At 42.7% G+C, this 21,036-nt stretch overlaps 1 protein-coding gene and 1 pseudogene across 3 annotated transcripts in view; both read left to right on the top strand.

The window, feature by feature from the left end:
• Positions 1–21,036, top strand: part of LOC126336689 (serine/threonine-protein phosphatase 2B catalytic subunit 2-like) — a 778,905-nt gene that overhangs the window by 458,812 nt on the left and 299,057 nt on the right. The gene's annotated exons all lie outside the window — the stretch shown is intronic.
• LOC126337222 (5S ribosomal RNA) lies at positions 15,726–15,842 on the top strand (annotated as a pseudogene).

Raw genomic sequence — 21,036 nt, 5'->3', positions numbered from 1 at the left:
GCACCTTGTTCGAGATAGCGCACGCTATAGAGCCTAATGATGGAGAGAGATTGTCAGTTGTAGATAAATAAGATGAATACGCGTTCCGACATTTTTCGTAGAACCAAAGGACACATCCGAAAGAAGTTTGTCGATATCGGATGATAGGAAATAATTCTAATTTATTTCCATTGTTCCGGTCAAAAATCGAAACTTGTGTCTTTCAATAATTTTTCGTTAACCATGCTATACGCAGCCTAGGTGGTGACAAGAAGACACACAAGCGATTGCTCCACTTTCAAAATCCTTTTGTACTTTCGTTATGAGATCAAGTAGAAAGGGGCGTTCAGTAAGTGAAGCAACAATTTTCTTCGGTCAATATCTTTTGATGAAAATGCGGAATTTGGTGTGGAATATCATGGTTAGGTGGTAGACTGATGAATGTAAGATGCCAAAAAACAAAGGGTAAACGTCTGAACACAATACTCACAAAGAACAGAAAAAAACAAGTGACACAGAAATAAAATCCTTTACCTGAACCGTTCACGTAGCTGTCAAAGTGGTTTCTGTAACGAAGATGCACTCGAGGCAGAGAGCTGCCGTTAAGTTTATTTTGGTGGAAAACAGAGTATCGCAGATGTTCATGAGCGCTTGCAGAATGTTCACGGAGACCAGGCAATGAACAAAAGCTCTGTGAGTCGTTGGCCGGCCGCGGTGGTCTCGCGGTTCTAGGCGCGCAGTCCGGAACCGTGCGACTGCTACGGTCGCAGGTTCGAATCCTGCCTCGGGCATGGATGTGTGTGATGTCCTTAGGTTAGTTAGGTTTAATTAGTTCTAAGTTCTAAGCGACTGATGACCTCAGAAGTTGAGTCGCATAGTGCTCATAGCCAATGTGAGTCGATGGGAGAGGCGACTATCACCATCACAAGGTCGCGCAAACCTCTCCGATCTGCCACGTGCCAACCGGCCCCACACTGCTGTGGCGTTCGACGGATCACAGTGAAACACCTCGCTCCACAACTGGACGTCTCTGTAGGTACGATGACACATTGGTGCACCAGTTGGGGTACTCAGAAGTGTGTGCTCTTTGGGTTTCTCGTCACTTAACTGAAGAACGTTAGGTTCTATAACGTGCAGGATCTCGAACGACGTGCTCTATGCTTTGCAGTAGAGAACGAAAACCACAAAAAATAGTATAACGGAACATTTTGGTGCGACCTACAACAGTAAGCGGTGTCAACGATACGTGGCAAAACACTCAGATGACAACATCTCAATAAGACAAGAAGCACTTTTTAGGCGCACTATAATTTTATGAAAAAAAGACAGTGTGAGGTTTCTTTATCGCTTGGTAGTAAAATTGTCTGGGAGAAGGCACTATGACGATTTTTAACAAAAGAAAATCCACATTGTTGACTGTAAAATCCGCGACCACTAACCATGCGGAACTACGTTCGCAGCATGAGGCAAATCTTGACAATTTTTTGTTGAACATAGCCATAGACGATGAAACATGGGTTAAACACTTCTAACCGAAAAAAACGGCAATCTCTAGAGTGGCGCCATACCACCTCTCCCCCGAAGAAAAAGGTAAAAGGTGCACCCTCAAACGGTAAAGTCATGGCGGCGGTTTTCTGGGACTGTCTGATGTCCACCTTCAGGGTGCAACGATGAACTCTGTAGTTTATTGTGCTACCCTCAGGAAATAGAAGAAACACCTGCAGCCAAAAAAATGCTAACGAACTTCAACTTGTCAATGACAATGCAGTGCCTCACGTAAGTCTGCGCACCCGAGAGGAGCTCACAAAACTTAACTGGCCTGTTCTTCCTGATCACGCGTCCTCAGACTTCCGTCTGATTGGCAATAAGGGAAACGCGCTGCGGGAAGCAGTACGTGCGTGACGGGGAGGCTGTTCATGCAGCAAGACATTGGTTCCGAAGTCGATCAGTAGACAGACTGCGTGCGCGCGTAGAGACCGACCCAGTAGGGTGGCGTAAGGCGGTCAGATTGAAGGGAGATTATGTTAAAAAATAAGGTATTGTAGTCAACATAGTAGGGAATAGTATGGTTTATTTGAATAGTAAATAAAATCATCCTGCTATCAACAAAATTATTACATTACTTACTGAACGCCGCTCTTATTTCAGCGGAGGTTCCTGACTGGAAAATTGCCTGTACGTTATTTGCTTAGGCTTTAATGTGTCTTCCTGTGACCGGCCGGGGTGGCCGAGCGGTTCTAGGCGCTACAGTCTGGAACCACGCGACCACTACGGTCGCAGGTTCGTATCCTATCTCGGACATGGATGTGTGTGATGCCCTTAGGTTAATTAGGTATAAGTAGTTCTAAGTGACTGATGACCTAAGAAGTTAAGTCCCATAGTGCTCAGAGCCATTTGAACCAAAATGTCTTCGATGAGTATAAGATACGGGGAGGTGTCCGTTGAGCTGATCTAATAGTTTATAACACAGCCACACATGTTCCAGGGTATGAGCACCAGTGAAATGAGTTCGTATATAATAACTGGGACTGAAGTTAAGATAATCCCAATTCTTTATTGAAGTACTAGCAGTTACTCGCGGCTGTGCCAGCCTTGTCAGCAGTCTTGTGTTGAGTGATGGTGAAGTGAATGAGTGTGTTGTTTGTATAATAATGTCCGCTGTCCTCGTGCGTCTTTTCCGGTAAGCCTAGCTAGCGATGTGAGACCCCGTACTTGTTTTCCTAGCCCTGAAAGTGCTCTCTTTCACAACGTGCTCGACTGTCCCCGTACAAGTAGACAGTTCACCAACATGAAAACAGAGTAAATGATGCTGTACTCAGATGTACAACGAATATAGCATATTTATTTAGACTGTGGTAAGAGTCGCTCTTTACAAACACTATCATAATTGGTGGAATGACTCATTCTGATATTAGAGCTCATTCGTCCTGCGCGATTATGTTGGTCGCTATGAATCATGAAATATTTCAGTTTTTGTAATTAACTACAAAAACTTACAAATTTTTGCACTTAAGTTTCTGTGTTGACTTTTTGTATCTTCTAGTAGAGGAATACCACAACTAGATCATCGTTCGGCATGTGCATAGTGATCATAGGCCTGCGATGTTATGTACGAAAATTATTCTGTATGACACTTTCAGTGAGAACAAAAAATGTGCTAATACATGATTAAGCATCGACGATTTCGTGTGAAATATATGATCGGGCCTTAGAGTAGTTTTTGTTTCGCCGCGTCATGTATTGCGCGGGATTGATTGATTGATTGTAAATCCTGTGAACGTGCTGACGCAAAGTATTGTCAGAGCGAACGTTTTGTTTTACGTGAATAATCCGGTATTCTAAAAATTTCGAAGTTTCCTCTGCTCTTTCCGTCCTGTGAGTGTAACTGCTCAGCTGTATTTACCGTCATTGAGCTCCACTGGCTTCTGTGTGTGCTATATCATATTCTGATAGGTGGATTTTGCATGACTCTGATTCACGTAGTTGCCGTTTCTCTGCTTAAACGACATGTCTTGCTGTATCCAGAGGCAGTAGTCCACACTGATTTGCCAGTAGCGTTCAACTGCAGCCCTATAAAAGCGCTGAGAAATGAACCCAGCCGTATTTAACATCCGTTCAGTACAAACACAAAATGAATGTAATACACCATCTAGCCGTAGTGCGGAGGTGAATGTTCGCATCAGCCATCGTCCATGTCACTCTAAATCATTCAAGTGAAGCAGTTTCCCCTCGCAACCTTCCTCGTCCGCATCGAGTTCGCAGTCTTCCGCGCCACGCACGCTTATTTCACCTACACTTTGGATATTACCGGCGCTGTGACGGCGCCTGACGATACATACTATTTCAGACTCGCAGAATTTTTTCTTAAAAAGGAAAAAAAGAAGAAAAAGAATAGGAATAAACAACACTCGAACAGGAAATTAAAGTCCTGCAGGAACCACTCTTTCTTGTGAAGGACCCTCATCTTCTCCGGGTGACGCAAACCTTACTCAAGTTTATACTGTTTGAGCAGTTTGTGTCAGGACCGGAAAACGGCGAGCTTTGTTTACTCCATCTAGTCGTCGTCCCAGACGTGCCCTGTCCCTGATACGGTTATGATGATACTCACTAAACGAAAATGATAAAGTTAGCAACGTTCAACTTGGTTTGTGCTACGTGTTCGTGTGGTACTGGAAATGTCATAACTTTAGTACATGAAATGGAGGAATTCCTTGTGTTTGCTATTTCTATTAAACTGTACAATGTAAATGAACATCGTTACAACCAAACAGTAGACGTGGACACAAGCGCACGCTCGCTTAAATATGTTGTGAGAGTAGTTGTAAGCACATCCTGTGTCGGCCTTCTCTCACTTTACCATACGTTTCACACGACTTGGCGGCACGACATTCGGACACTGAAGCAAACAAGATACGCCAACCAACAAACGACTGTCGACGCTGGAGCTTGGACAGCTTGTAGACGAGAAGAACTTATAACAGTTTCAAAGAATCGAAACAGCTACGAAAGTGGTTAAAAAGCATTCGTCTCCATAATTTTATATTGTGTGTGTGTGTGTGTGTGTGTGTGTGTGTGTGTGTGTAGAATCACTGCGTACGCTATTGTGTAAGGTGCTGCAGAATGGCCTACACAAACATTACTTAAAAGTAAAACTAGTTGCCCATGTGATCTTATCTCCGGGCAGTGGTTTATTGCAGGACAGCGTTCAAGTGGAATTCACTGTATTCTGCCCTTCTGCTGCTCTCTCCTTGTCGACAGTAAAGACTTGAGCAAAAAGAAAGTGGCATACTGTCCAGATTCTTGCTAAAGTTATCTCTTAAATTTGGCGTGTGTACTTACAAGGAACTCCTTAAGTGCGAGGTCAGAAAAGGCCAATGATGTTTACGCCATTCGACACCACACATATTGTCCACCATGCAACCAAATCATTGGCTGCTAATGGCAATGGAACTGGAGGTATTCAGTGGAGAGCACAACATTAGGCTATGGAGCGTTTTTCAACTGGTTAGTCGACAAGTAACTCAAAACAGTGCTAGTAGTGTTGATAAAAAGCAGGGCAAGGGCAACAATAAACAAAGCAAAAATTGCATTGTATCTACGACAACAGATATCGAAATTGACATTTCGTCAGAAAGAAACCCCAGAAATTTCTCAGAGTGAGAAAGAAGTGGCAAACGAAGTATTAAAGTTTCTGCAAGATGAGTCTGTGGCATGTGTGGTGTCGTACGCGCTGACGGTGCGGGCAGTGTACTTGAGGAGTATCACGATGAGGATACGTGCTTAACAAGTGAAAGTGATATTGAAACAGGTGTCGAGCCATGTAGTTCATCATCCCTGCCTGAGAGGGATCCACAAGCCCCATCTCCAGGGAAACGTAGTAAAGGACAATCGTTGTCCAAGGAGCAGGTACTGAACACAATTACAAGGGTTGGAACTAAAATAGTGGCAACTATTTATTCAGAACCGATACAAAAGAGCTACATGTTTGCATCTGTTACTGTCCTTCAAAGTAGTCACCAACGTTGTGTAGAACCCGTTGCCAGCGATGTGGAAGGCGTACCGTATACCGTTAGCAGAGTCTGTTCCAACCCTCGTATGTACAAGGAATATCATCCGCAGCGTAGTAAAAAGGCCGTTTAGTGCATAAGAAAAACTACAGATATTCAAGGGAGGACAAGGCACACTTGCTACAAAATCTGGTGTTTGCTCATTTGAAGGATGCTTTATACTATTTGCAAGATGTGCATGATAGTGAACTTCTGCGTCATGCACATGAAATTGCGAGCGACATAGATTACAGTGATTCCAAGGGAAATTGGGGATAGTTGCGTAATTTCAGTGCTACAGAATCTAAAGAATTAAGATAACGTAACAACAAAGAAAGCATCAACGCGACGATGCACGTCAAACTGCGGAATCGGCCCAGAATTGGTTTTGGCCAGTTGCTGGTCGGAATAATTTGATTTCACTTGATTACTCGCCTACGCATAAAAACTATACTCCTTTTGAGCAAACTATCCCTCCTGAAAAGTGTGTAAAGTTACAGTTGGTACTACCTGGAACTACTGGTCAAATTCAGCCTCTGGATGTTTGTTTTTTACGTGGCTATAAAACACAGTACCGCATAGTCTGCAGCTACGCCCTAAAATGATAGCCAGATTCACGGTAAGTACCACGACAGATTGTTTCGCATTAGGTTGCATGCCATCACCTTCCACGAATTCTCGTCTCCTTTGTACCAGCATGATTATACAGGCATTCTGTAAGAGTGAATACTTAGCTGAACGCCCTGCGTGGTTTATAACTCCCAAGGAGTTTACCATCGACCTTAATGGTGCGAACCTTCGTTATCACTGCGGAACGCCATTTTTCATTTGGTTTTCGTAATCCGAGTTAGTAGTTTGTTTTGAACATTTCTTGAATGTCGACGAAGTCCATTTTGTGAAGTGTAATACAAACATCCCGTAGGAATTTGATCCGTACACCTCCCAGATACTCATTTTCTGTCGTCCTCGTCATGCACATGGTGAGTCATTAGCAGATAATATTTTTGTGTCATAATTGTTAACTAAACACTTACAAATGAGCCACCCTAAAGACTGAACTTGCAACCTGTCACTCAAGAGACTACTTGTTAGTTTGCTTGCCTAAATACAGGAGGCACGGAATGTTCGTGCGAGTTCTAACATACATCTCACATCTTGCACGCGCGGCTGCAGTAATTATGCGGTACATGTTTCGTTAACTCTGTGGAAACGTTGTCAGCGCTACGTTATGAATAATGTTTTCTTGCATTCTTTGCAAAGGTGGACCGAGTTTTGCACTTCACTCCACTGAACTCTGGTATAGATTTATTCTCTTTCTTTAAAGTTTAACTGAAAACAAGCTCATGTTGTCATTCGTTGTTGTGATCGTCAGTCCGAAGACTGGTTTGACGCAGCACTCCATACTGCTGTATCCATTGCAAACCTCATCATCTCCGAATAACTGCCGCAACCGGCATCCTTTTGCAGCCGATTACCTTATTCATCTCTTGGTCTCCCTGTAAATTTTTCTCCCCTCTACTTCCCTCCAATACTGAATCGGTGATCCTTTGATGTCGGAGAATGTCTCCTGTCAACCCATCGCTTCTTTCAATCAAGTTACACAACAAATTTCTTTTCTCCCCAAAGGTATTTAGTACCTTCTCATTCGTTACGCGATCTACCCGTCTAATCTTCAGCATTCTTCTGTAGAACCATATATCCGAAGCTTTTATTCCCTTCTTGTGCACGTTTCACTTTCGTACAAGGCTACACTCCAGACAATTACCTTCAGAAATGACTTGCTAACACTTAAGTCTACATTCGATGTTAACAAAATTCTCTTCTTGAGAAACGCCTTTGTTGCCCATTGTCAGAGTGGATTTTATATCCCTTCTACTTAGGCCATCATCAGTTATTTTTGTGCCCAAATGGTAACTCATCTACTTTCAGTGTCTCGTTTCCTAACCCAATTCCCTCAGCACCCCTGAGTTTAGTTGGACTACATTCCATTATCTTTATTTTTCTTTTGTTGAAGTTCATCTCATATTCTCCTTTCAAGGCTTTATCCGGTATGTTGAACTGCTGTTCCAAATCCTGTGCTGTCTCTGACAGAATTACAATGTCTCGGCAAACCCCGAAGTCTTTATTTCTTCTCCGTCAACTTTAATTCTGTCTTCCAATTGTTGTTTAACTTTCTTTACTGTTTGCACAATGTTCAAATTGAATAACGTTGGGGATAGGGTACACCCTGTCTCAATCCCTTCTCAGCCCTCAACGCTTACATCCGCCATCTGGTGTCTGTAATAGTTGTAAACAGCATTTCGCTCCCTGTATTTTACCCTGTTACCTTCAAATTACAAGCAGAGTATTTCAGTGAAAGTTTTCAAAAGGTTTCTTAAAGTCCCCAGAAGCAATAAACGTAGTTTGCCTTTCGTGAACCCGTCTTCGGAGGTAAGTCGTTGAATCAATATTGCCTCGCGTGTTCCTACAATCCTCCATAATCTTCGGTTTATACAGTGTTTTTCAACCAGGACTTATGAAACTTTTCTTTCGATAATATTCACACCTGTCAGCACGTGCTTTCTTTGGAACTGGAATTATTACATCATTTTCAAAATCTGATGTTACGTCGCCCGTCTATCTTGCACACCAGCTGGTCCCATTTTGTAATAGCGGAGACAATACCCGTCTGGTAGTAAATAAGAATAAAGATGAACTGCTTATGATCTGATTCGCAAGTGGTTTCATACGCCTGTGTGTGAAAGCTAGCATTAAAACATCAGTGCTATAGTAGATAAGAAATTTGAGTAGTTGTTGCTGCAGAGCAATGGAGCGTTTGAACATGAGAATGCAACATAATTTATAACTGGCTTCAGTACACTTGTTTCGTTTACTGCATGGTTTATTCCATGGATACGTGTCGTTATTTTATTTACACCCACTTTCAACTTAAAATGCCGGTATTTCAAGGGTGTTGTAATATAAGGGATCGAATTGAAGATGTTACTGTTGACACTATGGCAGCAAACTGTAGGCAATACAATGCCTTTCCGTACTAAATCTCTACTCCACATACAGTTATTATTTCCTCGGCTAGCTTACTCTTAGTCACCGTTACATGCGCTCACAATATTTCTAAAATTAAATACAGATCATTATATTTTTAAAACAAGAATGTCGACACGATTATGTAAATTACAGCAAACATTTATTTAACGAGGAAGTAAATGGTTTCTGAACGACAACGGGTATTACTGATGATAAATGGAATGATAAACTGGACATTAAAATTCATTTTCCGGAGTTTACCAACCAGTTACGAAATATTAATATTTAAATGCTGTCATACGACGTAATCAATTTTGTAACTGCATATTTTACCTGCCGCCTAGCGAGCGTTTAATATTTGCTAATGTTATGCAGATCTGTGCGTTACTGCTTCTCTGACAACCTTCGCCACCTGTGATCAGAGTATTTCTCGTAAATAGTTTCACCAGCAATTTTTCTAGAATTTACTTATACCCAATTTCAACTTAAAATGCCGGTATTTCAAGGGTGTTGTAATATAAGGGATCGAATTGAAGATGTTATTGTTGATGACCTGTCACTTCACCACCAACGCAGTCTTTCGTTCACTTTCCTGAATTTATTTGTTGTCTCGATTTACAACTAGATCATATAGAATCCAGCCGTCTGTTCTGTAATGTTTCTTTATCAAGCCGGTAAGAAGGGTCTATTGGAGGGTTAATAACCATTCTACTCGGTTGTCAATCTCGAGAATACTTAACATGACTTAAACGCGGGTATTAGTCGGCCTCAGTCGTTGATACTAAAGCGAGTATCCATTCGGATTTTCGGAAGATGTTATAAACGAGGAGAATCTTGCGTACTTCCCTTTTCCTCAGCCGTGATCTGATGCAGTTACTAAAATTGCGAGGGCAATGTGGCATTCAGGGAAGCTTTCAACACATGAATATCTAGCTTGATACGATCACTATTCAGAGTGTTTCTCGTGGGAATATTTAGTCACAGCAGAGGGTAGATATTAGCTATTGAGGGTACTGAACCAATGAGGATGGCTGTGGATGGGGAACAGGCCCTTCATTCTGCTGCGCTGGTTCTGAAACAGCACTCTAATGTGTTATGAAATGAGCACACACAAACCATTCACAGTGAAAAAAAAGTACAGGTAATTTTTGTCGTCAGTAGAACATTTGACTTTCTAGATTATCTAATAAAGAAATGACAAATGACAAATGAGAAGTGGAAAAAAACTGTTAAAACAAATTTATTCGTCACTTATGCTCACGTATTCTTGTCCGTCGCCAGGGAACTTTGTATCGACAGCAGATGTAAACCAAGTAGTGATATTATTATTGGAAAAAGGTTATATTTGTAGACTGACACAAAACGGGGGAGGGAGAGGAAAAAGAAATGAATATACATCCTGCTCGTATAACTTTCCTGCATTTTGTCTCTTACCCACACCCATTTTAAACGAAGTAAAATTGGTTGTTATTTTACTGTACAACTTTGATATTTTATATTAGTATCATGATTTCGGCCTCAAGTTACAACAATGTTGTGTATAATGAGACCCTGAAGTGAAGTCATCGTCAAAATGTATTGAAGTGGGTGTCTCAGCGCGTAGGTAAGTACAAAATCAACGAAGTATATGGCAGACAGATAGCAAAAATCTTTTCCAGCCATAAAGCAGTTCAGCCACAGAATGAACGCCACTGGCTACGGTATTGGTGTTCTTCAGTCGCTCGCCTGTTTTATAGCTGAAAAACATTTGCTACCTTTCTGCCATATATTTCATTGAATTGGTACATACATTCACGCTAGGACACCCAGTTAAGTACTTCTTGATGTAGACAACATTGCCGCGCCCCCTCGAGCGCACACACACACACACACACACACACACACACACACACACACACACACACACACAGTCTCTGCCGTGTTAATGTTTGAAACCAACATCTGAGTCACGTGGCTCGAGACAGTAAACTAAACTCGTTGCAGCAAGCGGAATCTCTGTCATTACGCGCCATGCAAAGTCGATCTCTCAGGTTTTTTCATTTATACCTGAAGTCAAACATCAGTAGATTTTAGCAATAAAATTACTTGTCATATTGCTATTATATGTAATGCAGTAAAGTTAATTTTTCCGAAATTCGTAGTATTGATGCGATGCTTATAGTTTATTGCACGTGGTCATTACAGAAGTATTTACAGTTATTTTTACAGACAACAGAATTACAGTTACTTGGCAAATACCTGATTTTGCTGCACTGTTAGTCTTAATTCAACGCTTCTACTGGAGTAGAAGACGAACTATCGGTTTTGCAGGCAGCATTTGTTTTCTGACTGTTCTTAAAGAACATCAATGAAATATTTTATTACGCTTGTATAAAAAATGAAATCTGTTCATTTTCACAATGTCCGTTTTTCAGATAACAAGCGTCCCCATGTTATGACTTTTGCTTAATCCAGTACAGATACCAAAACAGTGAACGTAATATATTAGAAAGTATTGTAGAGAAATCGTGTAGTGAGTTAGCTATTAACGTTCTGTCATTTTAAAGCGCCAGTTTTTATCTAGTTTGACTTCTAAGGATCGACACACACTCTAATTTTCAACTCATGAAAATATATCTGTAAATATTTTAAAGTAGTTCACTTTCACTGCTGAGATTTGCGTCAGTTTACCTTATCTGCAGGATGCAAAACAAGACTTGCCTGAGCATATGTGAAGCTCTTTGATTCCGCTTCTAGTGAAAAGCACAACATTTGATCTGTAATAAAAATGTCATAAATTATGCACTATGAACGTGCAATGACGTACTGGGCTTAGTGCCCCGAGTCACGTGATTTACATACTGGTTTCAGTAAAATGACGTCTCGCGCAGTCTGTTACCTATGGTTCGTCGTTCTCGACCATGGCCTCACTTAACGAAGTCCAATTATACCCATAATTGTTATACTTGCTAATGGCTTAAAGCTGCAATCATGGTAGTAACACAAAATAAAAAAGTTCTACAGTCAAATGGCAAAAATATCATTAAATATTATTACACGACGGTGACCCAAAAATATAAAAAATTAAAAAAATAGATTAGGTTATATGTAATGGTGTGTAGTCTTGAGATATCCCACTTGACTGACAGTTTAAAAACATTTATTTTTCAATGTGTGATTGCAACACGAAATATTTCTGGTTAAAAAAATGAGCCAATTTTGCTAATTAGCAGAATATGTAGTTGCTGAAGTTCACTTTAGTGTATTAATTACGAAGTGATGTTATACACATTTCGGACTCATGATCAAAGCTGGATAACCAATCCAGATTTCGGAGTTAATTGCTTTTCGGATATCTTTCACGGAAGCTGTACTTTATCGAATACTCAGGCTGTATTTAAAATCTGGTTTGCAATCGGCTGCAATCAAAGCCTCACAAGTTTGAACGCACAAAAAAGCGTTTCGTCGTATAAACCAATAGAGGGAGCATTCATCATCAATAAATACAATCTTTCGCTTGTGCAGTTTATAAACAATTATATCAGATTCCGGTCGGGTAAGCGATCTATTCATCAGGGACGAGAATCGTTTACAACAGTATACAGTATATCCAGAGGGATTTAAGACGAAACAAGCACGTTAATCTTGCTGTTAGGAAAGCATAGGCCAGACCCGGATTTATTCGAAGGAAGGTTGTAATTCGTTCTCGTCGTAGCTTCCTTCCTAAACTGTCCTGCCTCGATTCTTGAAAACTTAATGGTCTCGCACCCTTACTAAGATTAACGGTAGGAAGAACAAGAAGATAGGAGTGGCTGGAATGTGGGGAGAGAGAGACGGGGTTTAGAAAGAAGGTTCAACGCAGACCGATAAGTTTCTTCATAAATTATTTGTATCAGTGAATGGGTGCGACAGTAATCCTCAACCAACTCTTCATATATCCCACAGTAACGCCGTTTTTGAGGTCGCTATGGTACTTGGAGCCTCTATATCGAAGGGTATTAATATTCATTTTTCGTGTCTATCTTCCGCGATTGGATTAAAAAATGTGTAGTGAAGACTTGTGGAACGCAGATCCAGATGTAGGCGAGTGGTAGGCAGTATTTTTATTGCAGAATAGACTGCACTGGGTATATGGTGCCAAAAGCGACCGCAAAAATCGCAGTTCAGTATGTGTTCTGGAGTTTGTTGTTCCTTAATCAATCACTATCCATTGCAATAGGAGAAAACGTTCTCTTCCTGAGCATTCAACTTCAAGCCCTGCAACAGTGTAGTCTCAGCTTAAGTGCCTGTAAACTCGTTGATAGTCGCTTCCGCTTGTTTCAGATAACTCATCTCGTATTCTGTGTAGCTTAGGAATGAATCTCACGCTATAATCCACCTTCTGGCCAAAAACTTCAGAGACTGATTTTATTTTGGAGTAGGCTGTAAGCTACATCGCCTGCTGCGTTTTTCCTGGATTCGCGGCCATACAACATGGTGCGTGACTGAGCACCAGTAACATCACTGGCGACAGCGCGACTATATAAGCACGGCAGCGGGATCTCGACGACCATCAACTTGACAACGGCAGTGGCGGCCTCTGCCGAAAGCTGGTGGGTAGTTAACCACTTGACGCGGCTTGAAAGCCGAGATTACTTTATTAACCATTAAACTACGCTCTCCATTCGTATGTTACGAACTTTGCGCCTTAATTGACTGTGATCTGTACCGTCCCTTCAGAGATTAGCAATCCTTAACTTTCTTACGAAAAAATGATTCGTAATATATTGTGTCCTCATAGTTACTTGACGTTGTAAGTTCATATTCAGTTGAGACAAACCAAACCCGTGCTGTACTGTATGTTGTCACAACTATAAAGTAGTAGAAGGATGAGTAAATCGCCTGTGAAGCTTGTTCCCTGTAACGTTCGTGAAGTTTGGCAAGACTTCACTGTGTGTGTGTGTGTGTGTGTGTGTGTGTGTGTGTGTGTGTGTGTGTGTGTGTGTGTGTGTGTGCGCGCGCGCGCGTGGAGATTGTGAGACGATTCCACTTTTCTCACATAATCTGCTTAGGTAATACTTTTTCGTTGAGTAGGCATACCTCTACGACAGGCTTGAGTTACAAATGGCCAGTGTAGTTTTGAGAACGATTTTTCACAAGTCTCGTCCAAGGGAGTAGTGCATTGGTTAACACACTTGGCTCGCTTTGGACATGAGCGGGTCTCAAATCCCCACCCGGCCGTCCAGATTTGTTTCCCATCGTTTCTTAAATGTATTAAAGCGAACGCCAGGGTTCATTTGCAAAGGCCATGGCCGACCGAACGTTAAATCCTTCCTTGTCTTAACTCATTATGTATGGGTTTGGGTAGTATAGTGCAATCTCAAGAAAATAATCAGAGACGAGAAACCGAGGAGCACTAACAGCGCCAAGTATCCACACCCGACGAGAGGCTAAGGTGACAAAGAATATTCACAACTTCTACTTAATAATATTTCCAATCGCTAGTATACGGTGAGCTGCCTCATGGCGGGCGGTATCACTTTGTTGTTGTACTTAAGTTCGTGGTTCACCACGCTAATCTGTCCGGTACAAGCATTTTCATCTTTCGATAACTACTATAACCTACACTGAGGTGACAAAAGTCACGGGATACCTGTAAATATCGTGTAGGACCACCTCCTACCGAGCGTAGTGCAGCTACTCGACGTGGCATGCACTCAACAAGTCGTTGGAAGTCCCTTAGAGAAAAACTGAACCACGCTGCCTCTATAGCTGTCCATAATGGCGAAAATGTTGCCGGTGCAGGATTTTGAGCACGAACTACCCTCTCGATTCTGTTCCATTAATGCTCAGTGGGATTCATGTCGGGCGGTCAGGGTGGCCAAATCACTCGCTCGAATTGTCCAGAACGTTAAACAAATAGCGAACAATTGTGGCATGGTGCATGGTCACCCATAAAAATTCCATCGTGGTTTGTAACATGGAAGTCCATGAATGGCTGCCGGTGGTCTCCAGGTGGCGAACATAACAATTTCCAGTCAATGGTCGATTCAATTAGATGAGAGGACACTGTGCATTCCATGCAAACGCAGCCCACACCATTATGGAACCACCACCCAACTTGCACAGTGCCATATTGACAACTTGGGTCCATGGCTTCGTGGCGTCTGAGTGCAATGGAGATGGTCACCAGCCCAGGAGAGGCACTGCAGGCGATATCGTGCTGTTAGCAAAGACACTCGCGTCAGTCGCCCGTACCATAGCCCATTAATCCCAGATTTGATCGCATTGTCCTAACGTATCGTTCTCGTACGCTCCACATTGATTTCTGCGGTTATTTCACGCTGTGTTTCTTGTCTGTTAGCACTGACAACTCGATGCAAATGCTGCTGCTCTCGGTCGTTAAGTGAAGGCCGTCGCCCATTGTGTTGTCGGTGATGAGAGGTAATGCCTGAAATTTGATATTTTCGGCACGTTCTTCACAGTGTGGATATCGGAATATTTAATTCCGTAGCGATTTTCGAAATGGATTGTCGCATGTGTCCAGCTCCAACTGCTACTTCATGTTCTGTTAATTCCCGTCGTACGAAAATAATCACGTCGGAAAGGTTTTCATATGAATCACCTGAGTACAAATGATAGCTCCGCAAATTCACTGCCTTTTTTAACACTCTGTACGCGATGCTACCGCCATCTGTATTCGTGCAAATCGGTTTCCAGTGACTCTTATCACTTCAGTGTGTGTGCATTTCCTCCCCAGTGTGTGTTCAGTTTCTCCCGCGTACTGCCATCGAGCCGTGGTCACACTCTACAGTATTAGTTTCTCCCTTCAACCTCACATACTTCCCTCCATTACCAAATTTACGGTTCCCTGTTGCCTCTAAATGTGATTTCGTTAAACTGCTGCTGAAAATCTTTTGCCGACTGTGACAAAATTACACTGTCTTCAAAGCATCTCAAAAATTTAAATAATTTTCTCTGAATCGTAATTCCCTTTCCAATTCTCTCCTTGGTTTTCGTTACTGTTCGCTCAAGGTACAGACTAAATGTCGTCGGATAGGCTACAGCCCTGTCACACTCCCTTCTCATCAAATTTGTGTCAAATTATTGAGGCTTCACAGGCACTGCTTGACGAGTTACTTGCAGACGTGCGTGTCGGGATCTTATGCAGATAATAGTTTAAGTGTTTTTTACGTTTCGCCATACCAATAGCTAGGCAACGGCCTTGCCGCAGTGGATACACCGGTTCCCGTGAGATCACCGAAGATAAGCGCTGTCGGGCGTGGCCGGCACTTGGATGGGTGACCATCCAGCAGCCATGCGCTGTTGCCACTTTTCGGGGTGCACTCAACCTCGTGATGCCAATTGAGGAGCTAATCGACCGAATAGTAGTGACTCCGGTCAAAGAACACCACCATAACGACCGGGAGAGGGGTTTGCTGACCCCACGCCCCTCCTATCCGCATCCTCAGTGAGGGTGACACGGCGGCCGGATGGTCGCGATGGGCCACTTGTGGCCTGAAGGCGGAGTGCTTTTTTCATACCAGTAGCTAGCATTGTCGACGAATTACCCAAAATTACTAATGCCGGAGTAGAGGTTCAATCTCTTACAGCGCTAGCCACTAGTGCTGGCGAAACTTAAGAAAAACTAGTAAACTGCGACCTTGAAGAGACAGTACCCCAAAGCAACAAAGATTTTTAAAAAGACGAAGTTACGATACTTCGTTCCGTTGTTGAAGACCTCTTTGCAGATGGACCTTAAGCTCAATATGTTGGGGTAAAAAATCTCCGTTTCGGCATTTGGCTCAGGCGGTTTGAGGAAAACATGATAAATGTAAGATGTCTGCGGTTACTTCACGCAGTGTTGCTTGTATGTTACCACTGACGCCGCCGCTCTCGGTTGTTAAGTAAAGACATCGTGTAGTGCGTTGTCCTTGGTGGGAAGTAATGCCTGAAATTTGGTATTCTCGGAATTTTGGATCTCAGACTACTGAATACCCTAACGATCACCGGAATGGACTGTCCCATGGGCACCAGCTACCATTCCGCGTTCAAAGTCTGTTAATTTGCGTCATGTGGCCATAATCACGTCGGAAATCTTTTCACATGAATCACCTGAGTACAAATGACAGCTCCACCAGTTTTATACCTTCTGTAAGCGATACCATCGCCTTCTATGCATGTGCACATTGCTGTCGCATGTCTTTTGTCGCCTCGGCGCACATTCACAAATAAGAAATTATTAGTGGCAACTTGAAGATTTTTTTTTTTTTTCGTGAGTGACTAAATTTTTCATAACAATGATGAGACCGAGGGGGAAACTCATATTCCGGAGATTGTAGTTGTTTTAGGTATCAGGAGGCCGTGCTTTCCGACAACTGCTGTAATGGGTTTTAATACAATCTGCTGCAAGTTTATCCCATTGTGATGAGCGAACTAAATTGAGTACAATGGCTGTAATGAGAAGATCGAAAGTTGTTAACATTGTGTTTCTTTTTAGAGAAGGGCTACACTACACTAAACGAAACAAATAGATGGAATGTTACGTCGTCTGTGCAGACACTGTTTGTAGTGTCAGCGATCTTGTTGCGTCCTCGATGCCCAGTGCCACGCTCCGTCAGCCCGTCGTCTGTGAGGCTGTCCCCGGCGCGGCTGGCGCGCTTCGCCTGTCAAGCAAGCCGCCTACCCAGCTAATTACAATTGATTTAGCAGCGGCACGCTTCGGCGCCGCAAACTGCGCAGGCAAAAACGAAAAACAAGCGTGGCTCGGCTGACGCGCTCGCTCGTGCGGCAACGGGCTTCACTTAGCCGCGCCGTCACGGCTGCCTGCGGCCCCAGGCGGCGGTTGTTCAGCGTCCACAGCAAAGTACGCCCTGCTTCCCCGTCCACCTATGAAGGCAAGAGAGTGTGGCCGGTCTCCCTCTGTACCAGAACACACAGTGCCCGAGTTTTCATGTGTTCGTGGTTCAGCTGTCACCCTGCCTGCCTGCTTGCTACGCGGAGCTGTGGTCGATCTCTTGTACTTACAAGGGATACAACACCAGTCGAGTCACCGGTTTTGCTCAGCTTTCGTACCATCATAGCACATACTCAGATGTAAAGAATGGTGGTATGGTACGCTACGCTTCTCTATTGTTTCCGAAAAATATTTCAGAATTTTACGACCAGATGAATACAACCAAGTTCGGCCGCCAAGCTGCGTCGTAACCGCAACCGGGCATGGCGTTCAGTACGTGCCTTTCCATTCCTTCGGTCTACTGACGTTGGTTGCTGAGACCGAAGCAAGAGGTGGCAGTTGGGCACTGGTGTGACGTAGTGTGCTAAGGAATTGAATTCGTCGTCTACTGTGTTTTTCATATGGATTCCCTCAACCAGAACCCACCTGGAAAAGTCGGGCGCTTTATCACGCCGCTTCCGGGACTCAAGGGGGATCGCCGGCTCCGTATCGAATCCATTCGGCGGATTAACGACTAGGCCGATGTAATTATTATGCGGTTCCCCACATCAGACTGGCTGAACACCTGGCTAGAGCCCCCGTTCGGACTCAGTTAAACGATTCGTAAACATTTGTCATACTTTCACATGTATGCCATTATAGGCAAAGAAATGGCGTACACAGCTCTCGTCCCGTGGAGAGGTATAAGGAAATTATTTTCATTTATGTATTTATTTATTGCAAAGTGAAAGACCTTTTACCCGACAGTTTAAAACAGGTCATACATATTACAGTTTTCGTTGGTCATTTTTTTTATCTTCAAAATTTTACTTAAAAACAAATAATTTAAGGTTGAAATATAAATAAAATGTAGTTGTTTCAAATAGAATGTAAAAGAATGATAGGATAGAGATGAGATTTGTTAGTACCATCACCGGCTGTCGCTGATGGTAAATTTCTCGGAATGATTTCTTAAGAGTTGTTGACCACCTCTAATATTCGCTATCCCTAAGTATCATTTGACTGATGCATATTGTTCGCCATCTTATGTACTGTTACATCTCCTCATCATCCCCGTCCTCCCCAGTGTCACTTTGCTGCTCTCACTGTGGTTGTCCCTGTCCACCATCTGGAGAGTGGTGTTACGTTGCCTCTGGGCATGGCTGTTACGTTGTGTACTCTTAATACGCTGTTATTGGAATGCTGTCTGTTCATGCATTTAGTTGGTCAGGTGGCGGCAGGAATAGCTGCCGTCCACGCTGTACAAGTAACATTGACAAATCCGATGAATATGCCGAGCCCTTGAAGATACGGTACAAGGCGAGCCGTGAAATGATTCAGTATGCTGGCAAATGAAGCTGTAGTCTTTGGCTGTTATTGCGGGCGATTCGTTTGTACTCCATATAGGAATACCTTTGTCGGGTAATGTGCTGCATCCATGGTGACACCCTTCAGCAAAGAACTTAACGAAATAGTGCTTCCCTCAGACCAGAGTACTAAAATTGATCGTACCGGAGGGCTTTGGTTTTCTATGTTTTGTTATAATAAAAGCAGTGTGACAATAAATTCCTGAAATAGGTAGTGCGCCTTCCATTTCGTCGTTGTCGTCATCCACAACGTTGCAGTAAGTTTTTCCACCACTCTTTTTACCTATGGTGTAGAATTTAACTCGGCAAACTCATTCATCTAATCTTGAATTTAGTAATGTCCTTTTTCCCCCTCATGGGCGGAAAGTAAACATTCTGCTTCATCGCTTTACTTTATCACGGGCATGGTTTTCTGCATTGAAGTCCTTTCGAGAACCACATGCAGACCATAAGCGATATAACTTAGGATAATATTTGTGATATGATGCCACATTTAAGTAGTTAAATGTCTCATCTCATGCGAATGTTGGTACAGTCTATGATGAAGACGGTGTCCAGCTGATAGAAAAAAGTAGCGGTGGATTGCACCTAAAAGAAGAAAGAATAACAAGAATTGACATAGCAGTAACATGCTGCAACCGGTATGTGGAAAGACTTCCGTCACAATGCCGATGTGTCACGCTATTTCATATCAGACTTAGTCCTACAATCAGATATAAGAGCGCTTGCGTGTTTAAGGATTTCTGTATCGTTCACATACGTGAAAACTAAGACAGACAGACACACACACACACACACACACTTATTATTTCGTTATCTATACGTATTACAAATTAAACTCCTCCGCCACATAGGCCGCTTTACGAGGAAAGTTAGTCTACATTAGTTACTACCACTTCGCCAGACAAGTCGTCCGTTCGCAGGTGGTTACTTGTTAGCAGAGGACCGTATGAACTTCACCTCATCGATTTCATTTTTATTGACATGATATGTAGGGCAGGACTAGGACTTCAACGTATCTAAACAGGAAGACGCAACCTCAACCGTTTTCAAAGAAAGAGAGTTCGAAAATTTCACACGTACTTACGTACTGCCTATGGTCATTAGTATTCAAGGAATCTGGGGCCGAGCGAGAAAACACATAGTTTGAAAAGTGCAAGGTCTTTTGATCTGATCTTTCAGTCGGCGCCCCTTGTTTTTCTTTCATTTACGATTCTAACAAAAGATTTATTATGACTGTCCAGAGTATTATTATTTAATTATTCATTTATTATTTTCATCATTCTAGTCCCGAAAAAAGGAAAAAAATTGGTTATAAACTTAGAAATCACAAAAGGATATACAAAAAATGTTTAAATGGCTCTGAGCACTATGCGACTTAACTTCTGAGGTCATCAGTCGCCTGGAACTTAGAACTAATTAATCCTAACTGACGTAAGGGCATCACACACATCCATGCCCGAGGCAGGATTCGAACCTGCGACCGTAAAGGTCGCGCGGTTCCAGACTGTAGCGCCTAGAACCGCTAGGCCACGACGGCCGGCGATTCCACAAAGGTAAATGTTTTTTGTGCCTTGTCACGTCGAAAACTGTACGGTGGATATAGCTATTTGGACATACTGGAGCAATGGCTGATGCCTCAAATGCAATCAGACTCTCCGTTCATCTTCCAGCAGGATGGGGCTACACCGCATTTTCATCGTGAAGTTTGTGGGTACCTGAACACAGAGCTGCCGCACGGATGGATCGGCCGTGTTACAGAAGGGGAGAGCTATTTCATGAAATGGTCTCTTCCATCGCCAGATCTCACTCTGTGGGGACACATAAAAGAACTGGTGTGTGTACCGCCTCTATCAAGTGATGTTGCAGAGCTCCGGGAGAGAATACGGGAAGCGACTTCCACAGTCGACGTTGCCATGCTGGGACAGGTATGGAAAGAATTCGATTGCCGTATTGACGTCTGCCGGGACACTTGTGGTTCGCATATCGAATGTTTGTAAAATAAAAATAAAAAACTTTTAGAGTTTCTATTCAAAATGAAATATGTATGACATCTGTACAATGTTTAGTTCTTGTGCAATAAATAATTGAAAGTGTTCCTGGACTTTATGTACACCCTGAATAAGCACGCCAAAGATATTCTTGAAAACCGTTCAGAGTTGCGTCTTCCTGTTTTCTTACAAATGCTAGTCGTACCCTACAGCACCCTTGTTAGTGCTACTGA

This window comes from Schistocerca gregaria, chromosome 2 (assembly GCF_023897955.1).
Source record: "Schistocerca gregaria isolate iqSchGreg1 chromosome 2, iqSchGreg1.2, whole genome shotgun sequence".
In the NCBI taxonomy this organism is placed as follows: Eukaryota; Metazoa; Arthropoda; class Insecta; order Orthoptera; family Acrididae; genus Schistocerca; species Schistocerca gregaria.
This window is presented reverse-complemented; position numbering and strand designations above follow the sequence as displayed.